The sequence below is a fragment of the Leucopleurus acutus genome (genome assembly GCF_964270905.1).
Source record: "Leucopleurus acutus genome assembly, chromosome: 15".
Lineage (NCBI taxonomy): Eukaryota > Metazoa > Chordata > Mammalia > Artiodactyla > Delphinidae > Leucopleurus > Leucopleurus acutus.
The window spans coordinates 16,645,422-16,664,458 of NC_139157.1; the positions used below are offsets into that span (position 1 = coordinate 16,645,422).

At 45.6% G+C, this 19,037-nt stretch overlaps 1 protein-coding gene and 1 pseudogene across 2 annotated transcripts in view; both read right to left on the reverse strand.

The window, feature by feature from the left end:
* UST (uronyl 2-sulfotransferase) overlaps positions 1-19,037 on the reverse strand; it is a 289,990-nt gene that overhangs the window by 79,555 nt on the left and 191,398 nt on the right. The window lies entirely within an intron of this gene.
* LOC309971985 (serine/threonine-protein kinase 3-like) lies at positions 9,269-14,581 on the reverse strand (annotated as a pseudogene). Its single transcript has 2 exons — positions 14,335-14,581; positions 9,269-9,930 (listed from the first exon to the last, which is right to left on the reverse strand). The product of its transcript is annotated as a serine/threonine-protein kinase 3-like (transcript).

A 19,037-nucleotide genomic window follows, 5' to 3' on the forward strand; every position in this document is an offset into this window, starting at 1 on the left:
GGTCTACGCCTGCAGGTTAGAGACCAGAGAGGCGGCCTCCTCTGGCTTCCTGCCTGTCTTTCAATGCAGAACACCAGCCGAAATGAAGGTCAGGAAGTTGAGGCTGTCCTGTTTTTTAAATAAATGAAATTAACCAGGGAATCGACATCATGATGCAGGCTCTGCCTACCTGTCCAGCCTTGGGTTCCTGTTCCCGCCTCATCCTTTATGCCCCAGCAACCTTTGCTGTCTTTAGTTCCTCCTATGCAGCAAGCCGTTTCAAGTTATCCCCTCTCTGCCTGGCTGCCTTCTACGTATCCAGCAAGACTCAACTCGTGTCATCTCCTCCAGGAAGCCTGCAGACATGACCTCCACAGCCGTCCACTGATGCTTGTAGATAATGCCCTGGTGTTAGGACCCGAGGGCTATGTGCCTGCCTCTCCCCTTACACTGTATTTCTAAGAGCAAAGTCTATCTTGTTTCCCCAGCCCTTACCACTGCACGTGGCCCAGAGCAGACGCCCAGTGCCTGTTTGGCTGAATGATACACGTTTGATAAATGAACACATACACATGTGATGAAGATGAAGAGGGTTGAAGCAAGGAATAAAACTTGAACATGGGGCTTCCCTGGTGGCACAGTGGTTGAGAGTCCGCCTGCCGATGCAGGGGACACGGGTTCGTGTCCCGGTCCGGGAAGATCCTACATGCCATGGAGCGGCTGGGCCCGTGAGCCATGGCCGCTGAGCCTGCGCGTCCGGAGCCTGTGCTCCGCAACGGGAGAGGTCACGACAGTGAGAGTCCCGCGTACCGCAAAAAAAAAAAAAACTGAACGTGAGCTCCACAGCAATAGCAATTTGTGTCCTATTCCCTGATGGTCCCAAGTGCCAAGAAAAGGGCCTCTCTCTTACTTTTTTATTTAAAAAGTGGTTTTTTTTTTTTCCCGGTACGCGGGTCTCTCACTGCTGTGGCCTCTCCCGCTGCGGAGCACAGGCTCCGGACATGCAGGCTCAGCGGCCATGGCTCATGGGCCCAGCCGCTCCGCGGCATGTGGGATCTTCCCGTACCAGGGCACGAACCCGTGTCCCCTGCATCGGCAGGCGGATTCTCAACCACTGCGCCACCAGGGAAGCCCTAAAAAGTATTTTAAAATAATAAGGAAGAAACGTTTTTGGAAGTGGTGCAGAAGTGGTGATTCACAGATTCTTTTGCAATGTCAGGAGATTTCAAAGAGCTTTGCTTGAGGGCAAGGGTTGCTGTCACGACAGACCTGCGTTTTCATCTGGAGGCAGGCTTCCCGGCATAAGCTGCTTCCTCAGCTGGGTCATGTGCACTAGAAATATTTTTAGTAGCTCTCATATTTTGCAGTTTGAAGTGACTCTGAAACCTGCGTCTTCTGACTCTCAGGGACACTTAGGGCACATTACTTTCTACAGTGGCCAAAGTCCCTGGGCTTCTTTTCATCCTAACCTTTCTTGGGTTGTTCTCTACGGATGCTGTGCTCTCAGACTCTGGAGCACATGACACAGGCAGCATGCAAATTTTATTTCCCAGGCTGGAGAGTGCAGAGCTGGGAGGATAAACAATTTCACAATAAGCTGCCAGTGGTCAGGCAGGCAGGTAATTAATATATCCTCTGGTCTGTGGGTGGGAGTAGGCAGGAAGAATATCAATTACATCACTGGGCTGTAATGGATGTTACAGTCCTCTTCAAAGGTCATCCTGAGGTTGAAACACACTTTCCAGTAGTGTGTCTGCCTTTATAAATGTAAGATGCAGGAATTCATATGAGTGGTAACAGATATAACTGTACCAGACCCAACATTTTACATAATTTCATAGATTACCAATCCCTAATCATCAGTAGAGGAATGTACGTATATCCGTGCTACCTTCGAAGGTAAATACTTATTCAGCAGGGGCAACTCTGGAGTCAGATGACCTGGATTCAGATCGGTGGCATATGATCTACCACTGATCTGCCATCAGTGGCTATCAGTGGTAAATGTATAACAACCACCCTTCCTGAAAAAAAAAAGACCTGATTTATAGCATTTGCAGATTTCCATGGTGTGAATACGCCTACCATGGCCAAATTCAAGCCACCATCTTGACGTCAACTAAATAGCACAATTCCTGAAAATTTAACAGTTGCTCAGAGCCAGTCCAAGCCAGCTCCAGAGCACCATTGGTTGAAACCCAGGCTCTGCTTCTTACTAGTTGTGTAAACTTAAGCAAGTTACACGGCTTCTGTAGTCCTTAGTGTCTCATCTGTGAAATGGGCATAATAATATTTATCTTAGAGGGATGCTGTAAAGATTACATGAGATAATGTACGTGTGGCAGGTATGAACCTCTCCTGCTGTCGGGAGAGTAACTGACCAATGGTCCGAGATGCTTTGCTCTGAGTCTATCACCCCATTCCTGCTGAGGCCACGGGCTGCTCTAAGCCAAAGACTGGCGGGAGGTTATAGCAGGTCCATTCCTGCAAGCTGCAGGACTCCTCCGATGGATGACTTTGGCTTAAAGAGTCCCCACTGACTTGGCCAAAACTTTATTACCACTGGCTTGGCCAAAACTTTATTAGAGCTGCACTGTAGTCTGAGCTTCTGCCTACCCAATTCTTCCTTCTCTGCTCTTCACGGGGTCAGACCTATAGCAGGTATGATGTCTTTTTCCAATTCCCTTTTCCCTCACGAGCATTTCTCCCAATAGATCTCTGCATGTCCAGTCTCATCTTGGCTTCTGCTTCTCAGAGGAACTTAGCATGCTAGTCACTTTAGACTGTGCATATAGCAAGTTCTCAATAAATATTTATTTTTTAAAAAAGAAGAGTGATGTGGGATTCCCCTGCCCTTGAGGACCTACTTCTTCCCCTGCTAAGTGATCCTGAGAGAGAACATCCTCTTTAGGAGAGACGATGACTATCAACCCAGGGGTGCCTCTGCCTACCTCACCAGGGCAATGCAGACCAACACTTCCATCACTATCTCCATTTTTCTAGTTCTCTTTTGCTTGCCCCTCCCAGCCACTTCCAACAATGATGAACTATCCTCCCTTCTCAAGACTTTTCCCCTCTGATTCTCTGATGCCACATCTCTATGTTATCCTCTTCTTGGGACTGACGCTCTTGTCTCCTTTGTTTCCCACTCCTCAAAGAGTGCTAAAAAATGCGTGACCCACAGGCTTTTTATCCTCATCCTTGATTTCCCCAAATGGCTTCAATTCAACAACTTTCAGCAAATAATCAGTGAGCACCGCCATTGTTCCAGACATGATCTCACCCCTCATGGAATACAGATATAGATATAGATGTAGATATATGCAGATAGGTATATATAATTACCCTTTCTCTGGATACTGATAATTTCCAATTCTATATATCTAGCCCAGCCCTCTCTTCTGACTGCTGGATGTCTCCATTCACGTGAGCATCTGAAACTCAGCATATCCAAAGCAGAACTTCTCTCTCCCGCCCCTCTGTACCTGTATTCCCCACCTACAGTAGTACCCTCCACCGAATTGCTCCAACCAGAAACCCAGGATCTTCCTTAACTCCCCTCATCCCCCAGCTCCACATTCAATAACTCAAGGAGCAATGACTGATTCTACCTCAGACATGTGTCTGAATCTTTTCATTCCTATCAGTCTCCTCTGCCATGCCAATTCTATTCCAAACCAAAATAGTTTATCTTGCCCTACTCCAGGCATCTTCCCCTTGCACAAGATTTCAAATGCAAATCCTGTCATGTCATGCCCCCCTCCCTGACCACAATTCAACCTGTCTGAGACTTTTCATTGTTTTCAGAATAAAGCCTCACATACTTATGATATATTTGCCCCTGCCCACCTTTCCATCTGCATAGCATACCCCTGTGCCCTGCCTTCTAAAACTCCATCCATATAAGTTTTGTAGTACCTGGGACTCTTGATTTATGTACATACTGTTCCCACAGCCTGATCACCTCTTCCAGTCACTTGTTTAATGTCTGTTTCCCTGACAGATTAGACACTCCAGGAAAGCTGGAACTACACCTGTGCTTTTCAGTACTGCATTCTCAGTATCTGCCAAAGCCCTGGCTACAGAGTAGGCGCTGAATACTTGTTGAAAGAAAGAGAGAATGAATTAACCATATCAGAATATAAATAGTCCAAACATTTATGCACGAGACGTACATAACCTTGTGGGTGGGTAGGTTCATTAAAAGATGCTGGTGACAAAATGCCAGACCTACCAGTTTTATTTATAATTAAAGAAAAGAACCCAGGAAGAAGAGTTTAACGTTAAAAAGAAAAACAACTGTCAATTTCAGTCACTGAGAGGGTGTGAGTGAGCATGTGTAGGGGTGCGTGTGTGTGTGTGTGTGTGTGTGGCGGGGTGGTGACAGGGGGTCCACCATGGTGGTCTGGTCATCTTGAGATGACTGCACAAGCATGAAACTGAACTAGGCTGTCATGATAAGGAGACTGGTGAGCAGCAGAAAAGTTTAGGAGACGGCCATCACTGCCGGGCTTTATAATTCTGTTCCAGAACTTAGCACACAGCCTTTTCAGACTTTCTTATAGTTCACAAATTTGTTCATGATGTTCTATTTCTAAATTCACTTTCTCTGATAAATATCTGATGTAGCTTAGCCTTTACAGTCAACACCATCATAATGAGGGCAGCTCCATGTGGTATTTCCAACCTTCACGCTCCAGTCCTAACTCCTTAAATGATGGATGAGATGAGATAACCTCTATGTTTCTTTTTTTTTTATAAATTTATTTATTTATGGCCGTGTTGGGTCTTTATTGCGGTGTGCAGGCTTCCTATTGCGGTGGCTTCTCTTGTTGCGGAGCACGGGCTCTAGCCACATGGGCTTCAGTAGTTGCGGCACACGGGCTCAGTAGTTGTGGCTCACGGGCTTAGTTGCTCCGCAGCATGTGGGATCTTCCCAGACCAGGACTCGAACCCGTGTCCCCTACATTGGCAGGCGGATTCTTAACCACTGTGCCATCAGGGAAGCCCTCTATGTTTCTTTTCTGCCTTAAAAAGTACTATGATTAATTAAGGTCTGTTTTTTTTTCCCTCCCTTTTCTCAATTCCCTGGGACCCCATGTTAAAAAGGCCCTGATGACAAATCCTGTTCCTACATTTGCCTTCCTCCTTGCTAATCTTTTTTCTTCTTTCTCTGTTTGTAGCCTCTTCTAATTTACCAACGATGGTGTGATTATAAGTCAAGGGCCTACCCAGTATGACACGATTCCAATAGACCCTGGTAAAGATATTTAATTGCTTCTTGCCACAATTTTGTTATTTGCAAAATGGGACTAATAAGGCTATCTTGGAGAACAGCACAATTTTGGAAGACTGTAGACTTAATGAGAAGCTTTGAATTTCTCAGAAAAAAATCCTTTCGAAAACTTGGTGTTAATTCAGCCCTTGATGTAAAATCATTTATTTTGACTGAATTTTAAAATTCGCAATGCTAAATGTGGCTTTGCAAATAAATTCAATACAAGTCTTGCTCTGCAGAAGCCTGACTTCCACTAATAACATTTAGAGAGGATTACTTGAGGTATCTTTGAGCCAAAATATTAAAGTTGATACTGGATGAAAAGCAGAAACCAAAGTAGGCTTCAGGAGTAGGGTACGAAGCAAATAATGCCCTTTGCCAGGTTAGAAGAACTTTTTCACGAAGAAGAAACACTTCTAAAAATTAAATTTTGTTGGATTATCGATAACATTTTATTTACTTATAAATAATCAAGTGCTATAGACCTCAAGTTTAAAAGTACTATTTGTTAAGGCAGCTAAACCTAGCAAAAGTGTTTCTTTTCGCTTTTTTTTTTTTTTTTTTTTTGCGGTACGCGGGCCTCTCACTGTCGTGGCCTCTCCCGTTGCGGAGCACAGGCTCCGGAAGCGCAGGCTCAGCGGCCATGGCTCACGGGCCCAGCCGCTCCGCGGCATGTGGGATCTTCCCGGACCGGGGCACGAATCCGTGTCCCCTGCATCGGCAGGCGGACTCTCAACCACTGCGCCACCAGGGAAGCCCTCTTTTTGCTTTTCATAGTAAAATATTAGTCTAATTAAATTGGTGTAACTTAATTTCATCAGCTATAATAGAGAGCTGAACTCCAAGACCTGTCGTGCCCTGGGAAGTGCCTTTAGATCCGTAGAGGCAACAACTAACTTAGCTGATAACAACTAAGCATCCATTTTATCCAGAAAAAAAAATCCAGCTAATCATCAGTCATGGCCTAGAGGCAGCTGAGAGACCTGTACATAAAATACAGATGTGCACATTTATATGAATGGAAAAACTTGAGAAGGATACACTGACATGGTCATATATTTATCAAACTGTGAATCAATCCAATATTCATTTAGTCATTTATTCAACAAATAATCTTTGAGCACTTACTATGTGTCAGATCCTGTTCTTTTATTTTTAAAAAAACTTTTTTTAGGTGCTGAAGAAATGCTGGTGAGTAAGGCCGCTAAGTTCCCTGCGCATATGCAGTAAATCCTGTTAAGTCTTTCCTACATGATGGGCTCCAGGGAAGCAATAAATGGGATGTATACAAAGCAGGGAAGATGACACGTGACCAACAGCAGATGGAATACTTGACAGTCAGGCTGAGAAAGGACTAAGGAAACAAGCTGAGAGTCACACAGGATGAAAAGAGGCAGTTCAGCATGGTGGTTAGGGACATGGTCTCTGAAGCCAGACTGCCGGAGTCTGAATCCTAGTTTCATCACTTCATGGATGTAACTTAACTCTGGGCAAGTTGCTTAACCTTCCTGAGCAACAGGCTCATCATTAAATTGAGATCATGATAACATAATAATAATCTCATAAGATTGTGTTATGAGGATCGAGTTAAGTATTCAGGTACTAAGGAATAGAGACCCAAAGGTTGGGATCAAGAGAGAATGGTGATGAGATTTTGAAGGATGGATAGGATATGGATGGAGAGAGAAACGAGAAGAAGACTTTCCAGCTTAGGGTAGCAACATAAGGAAAAGAATGGATATGGGAAGGAGCCTGTTCTCAAGAGAGAATTTGAGAAGCTTGGTTCAATTAGCATTTAATTGGGAAAGCAGTAAGTCAAGGTTGGCAGGATAGGTCCAGATTATTGAGACTCTTGAAAGCCGCAGAAAGGACTTGAGAATTCATCACAGAAGGCAGGACACACCAAGCTTCTTGAGCAAGGAATTAAATGACAGGATGTGAAGTGCTGCTTTGGAAAACGAATCTGGCAGCACTATACAGGGTGAAAGGGCGAGAAAGTGGCTGAATCAGAGATTAGTTAGGAGGCTGCTCCAGCGCTGAAAAACATTAAAGACAGTGCTAATGGCAGTGGCAACGGAGAGAGGGTGAGCGACGCTGGAGAGACATTCTAAACAAAATAAAAGGGGTTTCAGTGCCGACTGGACTGAATGGATGAAGAAGAACTTTCCAAAAAAAATCAGGGTAGTGGTATATTGATGATGTATGTATATTATTCAAGTGTTTTCAATTGCAGAGTGATCAGATTGGGCAAACAGAGAATAGGCAAGATGCAGGAAACTGGCTGCACAAAACTCTCGCAGGATGCCCACGGGAGACTGAACGCGAGAACCCGATGAAGATGCAGGGCCAAGGTATTAATGGAAAGAAAGAAATATTGTGTGACAGGAGGAGCCCACCTGTGAAGGGCCAGAAACAGAACCCTCCATTCAAAGTAAATGATGAATTACTCAGGCTTTCACGTCTGGGGTTTGCACACAAAGGTAAAAGGCATATACTAATGTATGATATTAGGGATCTGAATTTAATGAGGGGAGCAGCTGGAAGTGACCAAGTTAAAGTCTCAGATGCATATTAAGTCAGAACAATTCAAGTGAGGGGTTTTATCTGCTGACTTCAACTTACTTCCCACAAGTAAAGGAGAAATAACACTTATCCGGCGAACGTGCTGATCACACAGGGCTAAGAGTGAGCACAGTGGGAGATGCGGTGTCACTCAAGGTCTCCCACGGTGCTTCTCAAGTCCATCTAAAACTTAATGTTTTCTGGGGATGTATGTGGGGGGAAGGAGAGCTGAACAAGCTGATTTTAAAGTTTCTATAGAAAAATCAACAAAGACGAAAGAGCTAGAACAGTTAGGGGAAAAGATTAGTGAGAAGAGATTAGAGCCTACCAGATAATAAAATATTTAGTATATAATAGTTATTGTATAGTACATTAATTGTATTGATGATATTATTGTCTATTATATAATAAAATGTATATTATGTGATTATATATTAGTTTACACACAAGAGCGCGCGCACACACACACACACACACACACACATATATGTAATAGTGTTCTACTATACCTAAAGACACAGATCAATGGAATAACATAAAAAGTCAAAAAATTGATCCCTCCAAAAATAAGAATTTATTACATGGTAAAGGTGACACTTTAGTGTGAAAAAATAAATTATTCTGTAAAGGTTGTTGAGATAATTTGTTAACCATCTGGGAAAAAAAAGATATTGGATTCATATGTTACACCTGACAGCAGGATGGATCAAAGATTTTATACTAGACAACAGGAATTACAACAAAAACTCCGGAAGACACCATGGAGAATTTTTTTAATAGCTTCAGAGCAAAGAAGGTCTTTCTAAGTGTAACACACAACTTAGAAGCAGCATTTCCCATCCTGACATTTAATTCCTTGCTCAAGACGCTTGAGTCCTGCCTTCTGTGATGAATTTTCAAGTCCTTTCTGCAGCTTTCAAGACTCTCAGTTATCTGGTCCTGTCCTGCCAGCCTTGACTTACTGCTTTCCTAAATGAATACGTGTTGATCAAACCACGCTTCTCACATCCTGTTTCCAAAACTGGCTCATTCTCACTTGCATCTTTCCTATGCTATTCATTGGTTAACTTATCCTTTTTCTCTTGGTTTGTGAAGCTTCTTTTCATTGAAGTTTTTTACTGAGATAATTGTAGATTCACATGTGGTTGTGATGCTTTTTGGTTAAGTATTATGATAATATATTTTTTTACATAAATTTATTTATTTATTTATTTTTGGCTGTGTTGGGTCTTCGTTGCCGTGCGCAGGCTTTCTCTAGTTGCGGCGAGCGGGGGCTACTCTTCGTTGCGGTGCGCGGGCTTCTCATTGTGGCGGCTTCTCTTGTTACGAAGCACGGGCTCTAGGCACACGGGCTCAGCAGTTGTGGCGCACGGGCTTAGATGCTCCACGGCATGTGGGATCTTCCTGGACCAGAGAGCGAACCCGTGTCCGCTGCATTGGAGCAGATTCTCAACCACTGCGCCACCCGGGAAGCCCAAAGTCAAAGTCTCCATCTTGAGGAACTTTCCAGTTATCAGGAAAAACATTTTTGGACATAGGGAAGGGTTCATGCATATTCTGATTACAGTTTTCATGACTCTTATTTTGAAGTCCTGTTTATCAAAGTAATCCAAGAAAGATGGTCTTTGTACTTGCGGTGAAGTTGCATTTCTTTTCATAGTTCCATCTCCTTCCTCATCCTCACTGTTTATAACCATGGCCCCAAGTCAGACTCTAACATTGTGCTGTTATGTTCAATCATGGTCTGGGCCCCTTCACTCATCGTGCTTGTGGGCCTCATGGTGCGCACGCTTTCTGAGCTAGTCTTCACCATGGTGTGGGAATACAGCTCATCTTCATCCGAATTTTCTTCTTCCTCTTCCATTTCCCACTCTATTCCTCATGTCTTTTAGCCTTGATTTCCATAGCTTCTGTGATCAAGTCTCTTAAAATTGATACAGGTTTTGCATTCCTGATAAAAGGGTGCTGTAAAAGTTGTGTTGCAGTAGCTCTCTGCTCAGGATTCTTCACTAGGCACTTTTTAAAAAAATTGGTGAAATCATCAGAACAAAGTTCTGGCTTCCTGAATGTTGGTGGTGGGTTTGTGGGAATCAAAAAAATAGCCTGGGGGTCTGGCAACAGGAGGAGGAATTCCCAGAGAATCAGACTTTGAAGGCTAGCAGGATTTGACTGCAGGACTTCGACAGGACTGGGGGAAACAGAGACTCCACTCATGAAGGGCACACACAGGGTAGTGTGCGCATCGGGACGCAGGGGGAAGGAGCAGTGACTCTGTAGGAGACTGAGCCAGGCCTCCCTGTTGGTGTTGGAGGGTATCTTGCAGAGGCGGGGGGTGGCTGTGGCTCACTGCCGGGACAAGGACACTGCCAGCAGAAGTTCTGGGAAATACTCCTTGGCGTGAGCCCTCCCGCCATTAGCACCACCAAAGAGCCTGCATGTTCCAGTGCTGGGTCGCTTCAGGCCAAACGACCCTAAATATTATGATAATATTATAACAATATTGATAGCTGACATTACACCTAGGGAACAGAAAGACACAGAAGAGTTTTAAGCAGGAGAAGGACAATGTCAGATTTGCACACTAGAGGCTATGACTGTGGGTTGGAAGATGAACTGGAGCCAGGCTGACCGCCTATGAGGCTTTTGCAGATATCTGGGTAGCACATGAGGAGGGCTTTGTTGATGACCCTGATGGGGAATGATCTGAGAGACGTCAAGGAGGAAGAAGCGACAGTCTTGGCAGCTGGACTGGACACTCTTGTGCCCTGCCTCCCGTCCTCTTGGCCACTTTTTCTCTAGCCATTGCTGCAGCCACGAGATTCATGCAGAAGTAACCTGAGAGCAACCTCGCTTTCTGTTCCCAGTGCTACACCCAGAGGAACCCACGTGGCCCCCCTGTGTGCACAGCCCAGATGTGCGGGGAGTTAAGGCTTCATGAGGTGAACCTGACAACAAACGATGAAAGCAGTGGGTAAATGCTTTCTGCTTTCCTCAGTCAGAAACATTCTAGGGCAAATTCTACCCCGTCCTCCCACAGTGCTGGCAGGCTTGAGCCTCGGTTTCCACGGGAGTGACCAATGTCAGGACACGCCCTTGTGTTGACCTTCCCTCCTTCCCTCTCTCTCCAGTCCCCCACTCCTAGTCCCTGGGATCACTGTCCAAATTCTAAAACCCTTCCTCCAAACCCTTGCCTCAGGCTCTGCTTTCAGGAGGATTCCAGGTTAAGCTGGTGACTGATTGCATATGGGTTGGGGGGCTGGGGAAAGAAAGCAGGCAGGGATGACTCCAGAGTCTCTTGTATGGGTGACTGAACCGATAGGGGTATCACTCACTATTAATGGAATACAGGAGGAGATGGGTTTCTTTGTGTGCGGTAGAGGCAGAGAGTAGGAACAGATGCTCATCTTGCCACAGCTATTCCCATCACAATGCCTGACGCTTTGCAGGTGTTCAAAATATATTGAAGTTGTAAGTGGAGAGAGGAGGCAAACATTGGTGCTTGGTCCACATTTGTATCTATTATTAAGTATGTACTGAAAGTTGGGCTGGGTGTTGGCCAGGTGGCTGTGAAGGGTGCTGGGATTAAAAGAGGAGATCATGTCCTATCATCTGAGAGAATTATATTTTAGTTAAACATAGAAGACATATACAAATGTGAAATAATTTGAAGGATTTTAGAAGCAATATATATTAACAAGTAAAAAATATATATTATTTACATTAGCATGTAAAAACTAAATATAATTCACACCAAGTAATAATTACCTGGAGAAATAAAGATGAGCAGTAATCAAGGTTGGCTGAGGTTAATCTTATCGTCTTGGTTTATTTTTTATTCTTTTGGCCATGCCGTATGGCTTGAGGGATCTCATTTCCCCAACCAGGGATTGAACCCAGGCCGCAGCAGTGAAAGCCCCTAACCACTAAGCCACAAGGGAACTCCCTATTGTCTCGGTTTAGATCACTTTTCTTAATCTCATAGGGTTTTTATTTATTAATAGTGGTCAGATATGGAATGCCATAATTATAGTGAGATTTCATCGCCAACAAAGTTTCCTCTGTCTCTTATTAAACTTGATAACTTTCTTTTATGCATCTGCTGATTCTTTTGACAAGTCTCATCCAAGAGTTTAGTTTATTTCAAAAACTGGCAGTGAGTGTTCAAAACTCTGCAGAGTGGTGAAGGGGCAGCCAGCTCACTATAAAAGTCATACCAGGGGCCGCCCTGGTGGCTCAGTGGTTAAGAATCCGCCAGCCAATGCAGGGGACACGGGTTCGAGTCCTGGTCCGGGAAGATCCCACGTGCCGCAGAGCAACTAAGCCCGTGCACCACAACTACTGAGCCTGCGCTCTAGAGCCACACTACTGAGCCCACGTGCCACAACTACTGAGGCCCGTGCGCCTAGAGCCCGTGCTCGGCAACAAGAGAAGCCACCACAAAGAGAAGCCTGTGCGCCGCAACAAAGAGCAACCCCCACTCACCACAACTAGAGAAAGCCCGAGCACAGGAATGAAGACCCAACACAGGCAAAAATAAAAACAAATTAATTAATTAATTAAAAAAAAAGTCATACCGGTATAACCTTCCTCTTCAATGCAAAAAAAAAAAAAAATGAGTATAGAAACGTTTAGCTACATGTTGATACAATTCCATTGTGTTTTTAGTTTGTAATATGAAATGCAGAGCCATTTTTTAAAAAGCTTCATTTGACTTGAAATCGAGTAGGCTTTGGTTAAAATTCTTTCATTTAATCATGAATGAAGATTCATGTCATGTCAGGGAAGAGTCTCCTGACATGGTACCGTATCCCTCTGCTTAGTTTCTATCCTCCCTGTAGTCGGAAGTATTTAGCCTTGTCCTTCAACTTCCAGCCATTAGAGGGCAAGGCTGCTGCAGCTAACAGATTCTAAGACTTGTTTTGAGAGAGCCTGAGCGAAGCAAGCGTTTTTCCAATTACACACTATCTAATTCAATTTACAGTTATTAGAAAAACTGCCAGCCATTTCACGTTAATTTTGACATTTTCATAAGTACTTGCAATTAGAATTCAAGCTGAGATTCCAATAAATCTCTTAGATGTTTTACACTTACTTTTCCTGTCTCGAGTTCACGAAATATTTTTCAGAACACGTTTGGAGGTCGTTCTGCCTTTGGGGAATTTATGCTGTGTATGTAAAACAGTTGGGCAGTGAAAAAATATTACAGTTTGGCAAAGCAAATTGAGGAAAACGACAGAGGTGTGCCAGGTTCTGGAAAACAAGTGTAGGATACGAGATTCAAAATTTTAACACAGATTAAATCGAGCCGTTAGTTTTTTACTTTATATAAAACTTCACTGCATAACTTCTTTGAATAGCAAGCTCCCTGGCTGCATTTAAAAAACATTATTTTAAAGAACATTTCCTGACGGCATTTAAAGTGTAGTTCTATTCATCCATGTCTTTAAATTTAGCATTTATTGTATTTTATGAACTGGCCTGCATCTAAAGAGTGACGCACGTCTCTGGAAAAATGGCAATGGATTCTAAATGCCTCATCGGCCAAATAAGAAGATGTCTTCATGCTAAAATATTTTATTCATCAAAGTACTTACTCTGTTTTATTGCCTAAAGCACGCTTCCTAAAGTGAGATCTTAAATGTACAGTATAATATACTCTTTGGTTTCCCACTTCAGTTTAAAAGAAAGCCTGACTTAAGACCTACACAGAGTATTCATAAATACAACAAATCTTACACTATACCATCAAGCTCCTTTAATGACATTTATTTGCACACGCCAACTAAAAGTCTAACAAGTAAAAAAATTCCTGAGGCGAAGGCAAATAGAGCTTTTCCAAATGTGCAGAGGATATAGAAAGTAAGCTTCTAGAAGATATTCGGGAGGTATATCTCTCAGTAAAAATAGCTCCTGCTAATACAGGCAAGAATGGATGTGTTGTTATGTCTCAGTAGTTCTCAGCCTTAGCTACATGTTGGCCTCACTTCCGGCTTTTAAAAAGTCCCAAGGCCCAGCCTGCACCCCTGACCGATTAAACCAGAATCTTTGGGTGTGGGACCCAGGCATCGGTAGTTTGAAAAGCCTCCCAGGTGATTCCAATGAGCGGCCAGGCTGAGAACCACCACCTTCATAAATCTGAGCCATGTGTCCCAGCTGGGGTGCAGGGCTGAGCCCCCAGCAAGGAGGCAGCTGCAGCCGGTCGCTGACTCACAGTAGACGCGGGGGTCCGGAGCAGATGAGCTCAGCTGACAGGTGGCCAGCGGGATGCACCTGGCTGCGCTCTGGCAGCTTGGATGTGATGCCCCTGATGGGACCTTCCATTGAGAAAGCAGGTCAGGCAAAGCTGATTTGGCAGCCTCCTCGGGGACATCTGGAGAATCGCTTCTCAGTCCCAAAGCTCCTTGCCTCCCTAAACCCTCTGCTCCGGCCAAGCTGGGTGGCTGACCATAGGGCAAGCCTCGGGCTCTCGGGCTTTTACACAAACGCTCTGCTCCTGCGGTCCTCTTGACCCTCACCCCTGCCTGAATCCGCATCCGTCCCCAAAGACTGAGCTCCCACCTCGTCCAGGAGGCCTCCCGCAAAGATCCCACCTCTCACTGATGTTTCTTCTCCTGAATTCTCCGGTGTCTGCATCATTCTTTTGCTACTTAAACATGTCCCAGCCAATGACAACTCCTCAAGTTTGGGTCTTCTGTTGCCAGCCAGGCGGTTAGCAAGTGGAAGGGCAGTGAGGTGGCCCCCGCACTGTAAATGCGCCCCCATCACCGCCCCTGCCCCTAGAGCTGCTCATCACACATGGTCCTCGCTCCATAAATACCTGCTTTTTGATCGTTTATCTCCCCCTTGATCGCTGCAGTAGCCTCAGATCAACTGGAGTCCTTTTCTGCTCTGTATATTGAAGCTAAAGTAATTCTTTTCCAAAATGTAAGTTTTAGGATCCCATGTAAACATGCTCCCCCATCCCCAGCCCTGCTTTAAATCCCTTAGTGTCTCCCAGGCCTCTTGAACAAGCCCTGGGAGGTTCTGTGGGGCCCGACCCCTGCCTGCCCACACTGTGGGGTTCAGCTCTCCCTCCCTCCATCACTCACCAGGCCCCTCACCGTCTCCCTCCCTCACCCCACTCCGGCCTCCCTGCTTCTTCCCCCGTGCTCACTTTGCTCCCTTCTGCCACAGGACCTTTACATGTGCTGTTCCCAATGTCTGGATATTCTTCCTTCTCCTCTCTCCCTTCACATCTCAGTTCAACCATCACTTCTCTGACTTCTCGACTTGCCAACCACCCCATTCTACGCCTGGACAGTGGCACATCTCTCTGTGCTGTAAAATGTGATGCAGTTACTATTTCACATGAATCTGTGTGGTTTGGGGATTAATACCTGTTTCCCTCTCAGGACTCTGAGCTCTGTGAGGACAGACACGGGGTCTAATTTTGCTCAGCGTTTTATTTCCAGTTATTATTGTGCTTGTCACACAGAATACTAAAGCAATATTTATTGAATGAATAAATGAATGATGAATGAGTAGATGGATGGATGAATAAGTCACCCATCGGAGTAAAAATAAAATGTATGACTGGCCCCTTGGTTTTGCAGACCAGAGACAGGAAAGCCATAGTTTGGTGCCACTGCATGGCAGCATGCCACAGTGGAAAGCCAGACGTGGGCTCCCCACCGGTGGCTGGGACAAGCCAAGTTTCAAAATGCCTGTCATGCTCACAACCCCTCCACAGGCCCCTCAGTCCCCGCAGTCCTAGGTGACACTGTGGTGGGCAGGATAATAGACCCCAAAGACGTCTACACCCTTAATCCCTGGGACCTGGGAATATGGGACCTTATACAGCAAACAGGATTCTGCAGATGTGATTAACGTTGCAGTCCTTGAGATGGGGAGATGATTCTAGATTATCTGGGCGGGCCCAGTCGGTTCACAGAAATCTTTAAAAGTGGAGAACCCTTCTCAGCTGGTTAGAGAAATGAGATGGAAGAAGCGAGGAGGAGAGGACTTCCCTGGTGGCGCAGTGGTTGAGAATCCGCCTGCCAACGCAGGGGACACGGGTTCGAGCCCTGGTCCGGGAAGATCCCACGTGCCGCGGAGCAACTAAGCCCGTGCGCCACAACTACTGAGCCTGCGCTCTACAGCCCGTGAGCCACAGCTACTGAGCCCGCGAGCCACAACTACTGAAGCCCATGTGCCTAGAGCCCGTGCTCCTCAACTGCATTGAGAAGTTCACGTGCTGCAATGAAGAGTAGCCCCCACTCACCACAACTAGAGAAAGCCCACGTGCAGCAACGAAGACCCAACACAGCCAAAAATAAATAAATTAATTAATTAAATTTAAATAAAAAAAGAAGAAGGGGGAGAAATGTCAAGCTTGGGAGGTACTCAACCCACCACCAGTTACTTGGAAGCTGGGAGGGAGGGAGCCACGGTTTAAGGAGCGTAGATGCCTCTAGAGAATGAGAATGGCACACATCTGACCACCAGCAAGAAAATGGGATCTCAGTCTACAACCACAGGACATGGAGTCTCAACCACCCAAATGAACAGGGAAATGGGTCTTCCCCTCAAGCCTTCAAAAAGGAATCAGTTTTGGAGACTTCCCTGGTGGTCCAGGGGTTAAGAATCCCCCTTCCAATGCAGGGGGTGCAGGTTTGATCCCTGGTCAGGGAGCTAAGATTCCACTATGCCTCGCGGCCAAAAACCCAAAACAAAAAAACAGAAGCAGTATTGTAACAAATTCAATAAAGACTTAAAAAAATTGTCCACATAAAAACAAAAATCTTAAAAAAAAAAATCAGCTTTACCAACACCTTGAGTCTAGCCCAGTGGGACTGGTGTCAGACTGCTGACCTATAGAACTGGAAGATTAGGAATGTCGGTAGTTTAACCCACTAAGTGTGTGGTAAATTGCCACAGCAGTAATGGGAAATTAACACAAACACTATACCTGGAGTTGACTCCATCCTGTCCCATCTGTCTGACCACGCCCTTGAACACAGCACGGATGAGACTTGTCCCAGGGGCAGCCAAACATGACCTATGGCTCGTCAGAGTGACCAAGTGGATGAATAAGTCACTCTTAGAAGCCTGAATGTGAGCTACAGAGGAACACCAGGAAGCATCCGTCGTGGGAGCAGAGAGGAGAGCACAGCAAGCGGCTGAAGTGTGTCAAGAACCAGGGAACGGGGAGAAGGGAACCCCTGGGCTGACCGGGTGCCCACATAACCCGGCCGCTGGACCCGGCTCCCGTTCTGAACCACTTCTAGTTTTCCCGCAGGGAGGCTGAGCTGCGCTCTGCTCTTTGCTCTTCCCACGTGGCCTGGCTCTGCGTGGCATCTCCTGGTCTTTGCTGGAAGTTGTGGCCCTTCTGTCCTCATTACCGGATACATCCTAACGATAACTCTTACTTTTCTCTTCGCCTGAGGCAACCTGAGTGGACCTGAACTCCCTGTAACTAATGCAGCCTAACACAATCCCTCATGTTCAAGGTTTGGTCTTACCCACTTAGCCTCTCGGAGTTGCCTTCCTAGTCTACACAGTAAGTCCCCTACATACGAACCTTCAAGTTGTGAACTTTCAAAGATGCGAACGTGAGTTCACATGTCCAATCAGGTAAGTTAGTTCATGTGTCTGGTGTATGTTGTCATGTGCGTGCATCCTCTACGAGTGGTTGTGCTTTTCTGCACTTCACTGTACAGCACTGTATAGAGCACAGTGGTACAGGGTCTTTATCTCAAGCCCAGGATGTCTGGAAGTGAGCATAAAAGCAGTGGTGTAGCTGGTACTACTGTACTTTTCAAGGTACTGTACTGTAAGATTAAAAACGTTTTCTTTATATTCTGTGTTTGTTTTTTACGTATTATTTGTGTGAAAAGTATTATAAACCTATTACAGTACAGTACTATTGATATACATACCGACTGTGTTAGTTGGGTACCTAGGCTAAATTTGTTGGACTTACAAACAAATTGGGCTATGAATGTGCTCTTGGGATGGAACTCGTTCGTATGTAGGGGTCTTACTGTAAAAATGGGTTGGAGGGGGTTGCTAATACCTACACCAGAGGATGCCCTGGGGATGAATGTGCTAATATGGGGACAGCCCACTGACTGCATCAAGCCACACACTTGGCTGTGTGTGTGGTTATCCGGTGACATCTCAGGTGGTGGCTGGTGGCGTTCTGTTCTCCCCTCGCAAAGGCTCCAAGCTCACGGCTCTCTCATGACCCTTCCTTTCCCCCAAAATCCCTTTGTTGTTTTCTTCTCGCCTCGTGCCTCTCCTCCTTCTATGCCCATCAACTTCTCTGTCCCAAGCTCCCAGGGATACTCACTATACTGCTAAACTGCAGAACTGCTCTTTGGTTCTAAAAACACCTGCGACCCCTGCTTTCGACATACTTCAGGACAAATGGATGTCAAAGACATCTCTCTCCGGAGGGGGGCTCCTTTGTCCTCTGCGCGGCTCACAGCATGTCAGAGCCTGCCGGCCCGCGCACCTCTCCTCCCCACCCCTCGGGGGTCAGAACGTGCTGCTTCGGTGACTTTACAACCGCGTGCCTACACCAGCTTAAGTTTCCAAGTAAATAAACACGGGAGAAATGGGTGCCAGCAGGCTAGGATCAAAACGTGTCTCCAGCTGTCGGGAACAAAGAGAAGCTGTTTCCTTAGAAACGGATTCCCAGGAGAAGGGGTCTAGTGGGGCTATCTGAGATCTCAGCAGAAGCCACATGGACCTGACGGTTCAGGACACGGCCCAGAGTGGCCTGAGCCACAAGAGAACAGCAGCCCCTGCTGGCTCCCCGGAGGAGACAAGCTCCCTGGATCAACAGAAAAAAATGGTCTCGTGGAGCCACTGATAGAGACAGGGGTGTGAAAGCATCAATGCTGAAACGTGTTTTGTAAAGTTTTAGCTTTCAAAGCACCTCTGTATAGAATGTTCAATTGATCTTCTCAAGAAGCCTGTGATACAGGCAAGGTAATAGGTTCCCATTGTACAGATGAGAAGAGTAAGGTTCGCAAAGGCTAAATCACTGGCTGAGTCACCCAGCTAGGGCAGCCGAGAGCGCAACCTAAGTACACCATGTCCTGGGCCGTTAGCTCAGCCTGCAATCATAAGCCAAATTTGAACTAGTTGGAGACAAAGAACTTTCTTACCTTCAAAGATTTGGAAAACAGAGATGTTTACTGAAATACGTAGAAAGCAGATGATCCAAATCCCT